This window comes from Sceloporus occidentalis, unplaced genomic scaffold (assembly GCF_023333645.1).
Source record: "Sceloporus occidentalis isolate IW3139 unplaced genomic scaffold, rSceOcc1.0.p SCAF_35, whole genome shotgun sequence".
In the NCBI taxonomy this organism is placed as follows: Eukaryota; Metazoa; Chordata; class Lepidosauria; order Squamata; family Phrynosomatidae; genus Sceloporus; species Sceloporus occidentalis.
The window spans coordinates 9,857,135-9,862,402 of NW_028317015.1; the positions used below are offsets into that span (position 1 = coordinate 9,857,135).

The 5,268-nt window shown below is 43.4% G+C and overlaps 1 non-coding gene across 1 annotated transcript; it reads left to right on the top strand.

Moving 5' to 3' along the window:
• The first annotated feature begins 4,077 nt into the window (after positions 1 to 4,077).
• Positions 4,078 to 4,207, top strand: LOC149298081 (small nucleolar RNA SNORA35). Its single transcript, XR_016272464.1, has one exon. It is a non-coding gene; the product is annotated as a small nucleolar RNA SNORA35 (small nucleolar RNA).
• The last annotated feature ends 1,061 nt before the right edge of the window (positions 4,208 to 5,268 follow it).

The window sequence follows — 5,268 nt, forward strand, 5'->3', positions numbered from 1 at the left end:
CCTGTCCTGGTGTGTGTGTTAGGGTGTCGGTGTGTGGCAGAGCCTGTCCTGGTGTGTGTGTGTTTGGGTGTCGGTGTGTGGCAGAGCCTGTCATGGTGTGTGTTTTGGTGTAGGTGTGGCAGAGACTGTCCGGGTCTGTGTGTTTGGGTGTTGGTGTGTGGCAGAGCCTGTCCTGGTGTGTGTGTCTTTGTGTGTCGGTGTGGCAGAGCCTGTCTTGGTGTGTGTTTTGGTGTCAGTGTGGCAGAGACTGTCTTGGTGTGTGTGTTTTGGTGTCGGTGTGTGGCAGAGCCTGTCCTGGTGTGTGTGTTTGGGTGTTGTGTGACAGAGCCTGTCCAGGTGTGTGTGTTTGGGTTTTGTGTGGCAGAGCCTGTCCTGGTGTGTGTGTTTGTGTGTCGGTGTGGCAGAGCCTGTCCTGGTGTGTGTGTTTGTGTGTCGGTGTGTGGCAGAGCCTGTCCTGGTTTGTGTGTTTGGGTGTTGTGTGGCAGAGCCTGTCCTGGTGTATGTGTGTCTGGATGTCTGTGTGGCAGAGCCTGTCCTGGTGTATGTGTGTCTGGATGTCTGTGTGGCAGAGCATGTCCTGGTGTATGTGTGTCTGGGTGTCAGTGTGGCAGAGCTTTTCCTGGTGTGTGTGTTTGGGTTTCGTGTGGCAGAGTCTGTCCTGGTGTTTCTTGGTGTCGTTGTGGCAGAGCCTGCCCTGGTATGTTTTCGGTCATCTGTTTCCTGGCACTTCACTTTCTGTAGGAATAAGTTGAACTATTTAATTTGTAAGTATCCTGAATTTGTAGTCACTTAAGAGGACAAAATATTCTAGGCCCAGAAATCAGTGAGAGGAAAAGTAAAGGTTTAGTTTTGTTTACTCTGTTCCAATTTGCATTGTTTATTAAGAGAATTTCCCCAAACCTAGTGATGTATTCACATTTTGTTACTGAAGATGGAACAGCATAATTCCCACCAATATATACTGAGCCTTACGGGGTACAGTATAACTCCCATCAATATATATATATGGAGCCTGGCAGTGGTATACCACAACCATCACCACAACAGTATAACTATTATTATATAGTGATCCAGACAGAGTGGTACAGTGTATTTCTTATCATTATAGCAAGACAGACAGTGGTATAGCATATCTCCCATCACTATATACTGTGCCTGACATTGATGGTGATATACCATAACTCCCATCACTATATACTGAGCCGGATTCTGATGGTGGTACAGCATAACTCCTAATTTTAGGTCAGTATATTAACATCACGTTTCAACTATATGTGCTGGGCTATTGGTTCAAACTTTCCTAGTTTTTAGGCAAAACATGTGTCCAATAATTATACATTATGAAGGGCCAGTTTAACCCCTTGATGACAATTGCCGGTCCGGGCACGTCACCGAAAATCGTGACGATTATGACAATTGACGTGCCAGGACCGGCACATCTTTAAACGGGTGAAAAAAATCGATCCGTGATCGATTTTTTCACTCAAACGGTGTTGCTCTAATGCCTCGACATCGACATCGAGGCATTGAGCAACACCAAAAAAAACATTCCCGGCCCCCCCCGATCGCTCCTAGGAGCCAATAAAAAAACATGTTTGAAAGACTGCACGTCTCTCAAACATGACGGCGCCCGCCGCCGAAAAACGGGTTTAGGAAGCGATCGCGAGTCGCTTCCTTTGCTTAGCTGGTGTTGCTAAGATGCCTCAGTATCGAGGCATCTTTGCAACACCTGTTTAGCAAAGGAAGCGACTCGCGATCGCTTCCTAAATGCTCAACTTACCTTCCCGGTGCCGGCGTCTTCGAAACACACGCGGTGTTTCAAGATGGCGGCGCCCATCAAGCCGGGGGGCGGAGCCTGCTGTCATCATCGGGGGGGGTGTTGCTGGATGTCATGGACATCCAGTGAATAACACCCCTAGTGGTCAGATCACTCATAAGAGTGATCATGATTTGCTAAATCAAAGGCAATGTTTTCTAAACATTGCCTTTGATCAGTATTGGATCTGCCTCCCTCCTTCACTTGTTTCTAGTGAGGGAGAGAGACAGATCGGTGTGTTTTCTGGTATTTCAGGTATTCTCTAATAAAAAAATATATATATATTGATCCAAAGGCTCTTATAAGAGCCACCCATATAATATTAACCCCTTCATTGCCATTGATCACTGCATAAACAGTGATCTTGCATAGTGGCAATTGTTTTTGGGTTTTGTTTTTTTTTACATATTTTTTTTACTTTTTTTAGTTGTTTTTTTTAGTTTTTATTATAGCCATTAACCCTTTCCTTCCCCACTATTTTTGCTGCAATTGTTACCATGCAGCAGTATACGGCTGAGGAGGCGTATGCCTTTTTGGCCACAGATTCTGAGGCCACTGATACAGCGTCAGATTTTGACGTTGGTCAGTTCACAGATACATCTAGTGATGTATCTGTGGCTGTTAGGACGCCTGCCACACGTAGTCGTGGCAGTGCACCAGAGGCATGGGTAGCGCCTAATAGGTACAAGCCAGCTATCCCTCCTTTTTCTGGAATTCCTGGCATCAATATTGATGTTACAGGATTCACTCCACTGCAATTTGTGCAGGTTTTTTTGGGAGACGATGTCTTGGGAGACATTGTCACACAAACAAACATTTATGCCCAGCAGCACCGTGCTGCTAGCCCTAATTCTTTTTGGGCAAAACAGCCATGGACTCCCATTGACGTGCCAGAATTTCTTAAATTCTGGGCACTCACAATGTTAATGGGCATTATAAAAAAGCCCTCCATCCGCTCCTACTGGAGCACCAGCCCCATCTTTAGTACCCCCATTTATGCCCAAACTATAGGCAAAGGTATGAAATGATTCTTCGTTTCATGCACTTTAGCGACAACAGCCTGTGCCCCCCTAAGGAGGACCCCCAGTTTGATAGGCTCTACAAAATCCGCCCCCTGATTACCCATCTCGCTGCCAGGTTTCCAGAGGTTTATAAACCTGGAAGGGATATCTGCGTGGATGAATCCCTGATGAAATATAAAGGAAGGTTGGGATTCAAGCAGTATATTCCTTCCAAGCGCTCTAGGTATGGAGTGAAGGTGTATAAGCTCTGCGAGAGCGAGCCAGGATATACTCATGCCTTCCGGGTATACGAGGGTAAGGATAGCTACCTTGACCCTCCAGGTTGCCCAGACCATCTGGGTAACCGGGGCCAAGATTGTTTGGGACCTAATATTCCCCCTTATGAACAAAGGCTACCACTTGTATGTAGATAACTTCTATACAAGCGTCCCTTTGTTCAAGCTGCTGTATTGTTTCGATACGGTAGCTTGCGGTACTATAAAAAAGAACCGCTTGGGTTTCCCACAACACCTGGTACGAACCCGGCTAGGAAAGGGGGAGACCTCAGCTCTACGCCAAGAGGAGCTTTTGGCATTGAAGTTCAGGGACAGAAAAGAGGTGTGCATGCTGAGCACCATCCACGATGAAAGAACCGTGGAGGTTTCTGTCCGTGGCAGAGCTGGGGTCACTACAAAGCCAGTGTGCATCAGGGCCTATAACAACCACATGGGTGGAGTTGATCTGTCAGATCAACTCCTACAGCCCTACCTCATTATGAGGAAGACAAAGGCCTGGTACAAGAAGGTTGCAATTTATCTAATGCAAATTGCAACCTATAACGCTTTTTTGCTGCACAAAAAAGCAGACACTGGGCTGAAGCTGTCTTTTTTGCAGTTTCAGCTCGAAGTAATTTCAGGTATTTTGTACCGTGATGCACCTGGTCCCCAAGTAGTGATGGGAACCAACAGAATTGGGGCTACTCATTTTATTTTTAAAATCCCCCCTACAGCAAAGAAGCAGAATCCCCAAAAGAGATGCAGGGTATGCTACAGCAGGGGGCAAAGAAAAGACACTACATTTTACTGTCCAGATTGCCCTGGAAAACCTGCACTCTGTGTCGGTGACTGCTTCAAGCTGTATCACACAGTTTCCCATTTTAAATTTTTTTTTGTTCCTGCTCCATTTTTGTATTTTATTTTTTTTTGTTACATTTACAGTTTTTTAGCTTTTATTTGCTCCTCCATTTTTAAGCATTTTTATTTGCACTGTCAAGTGAACCCTGTGTCCATTCCGTGGCATGAGGGACCACTTAAGGTGCTAGATCAAATCCCTTCTTGGAGATAGGCCAGGCTTTCTTGTAACCTGTCCCTACTGATAGTTGGGTACAAGCATTTTTCTTTACCCAGATGTAAAATTCCTACTGAATTTGAATTGCTCGTGTTCCAAATGTGGCCCTTTTGCCCCCAAACAATCTGACAAACCCATGCATGGGGTATCAATGTACTCAGGAGATGTTGCTGAACACATATCGGGGTGTTGTGTGACAGCAACATATACCAGGAGCTGTAATTTCACACCTGAAGTACAAAGTATGTGAAAAAAACACCAAAAACAATTACTATCACAAACTTTGACAAGGGTTGGTGGTAGGATTTGTGCATGGAAAGGGTTAAACTATCAGCATCTAAAATACCCTGGGGTGTCTAGTTTTCAAAAATATATGGTTTGGTGGGGTAAATTTAATTTGCTGGCTTCAAAGATGCCCCAAATACCACATAGAGACAGAATTACCAGATTCAGAGAAAAATGGTTTTGAATTAGCAAAACTCTACTTGTACTTATTGCCCCATAACGTGTAGAAGAAAGCAAAAAAACATAAAAACATTGGGTATTTCTAAACTCGGGACAAATAGTAGAATCTATTTAGCAGGTTTTTTCAGTAGTTTTTTATGATGAATAAAAGATTTTTCAAATAAAAGTGAGAAAATGTGGTTTTTTTCAATTTTTCGTCATATTTTATTATTTTTATTATAGGAAATTACATCATATGAAAAAAATTATGGTGTCTGAAGAAAGCCCTTCTTGTCCTGAAAAAAACAATATATAACTTGTGTGGGTTTAGTAAATGGGTTAAGAGAAAACTACAGCTAAACACAAACACCGCAGAAACGATAAAACAGCCATTGTCACGAAGGTTGCTGTTTTTATTAAGATGTATAAATATATTATTAATAAGTATAGTTTTAGAGTGATCTGAGATAGGATTTTTTCACAGTATGTCTGAAATTGCAAAGGATAACTATAGACGTTTTTTTCTTTTGCAGTATGTAACCTTTTGCACCATGTAACCTTTTGCACAGTATCCTTTGTTTTCTAGGCAATTTGCATTTGCTACTTAATAAGTGGCAACTGATACATTTATTGGACTCTGTGTAGCCACTTTAACCCCTT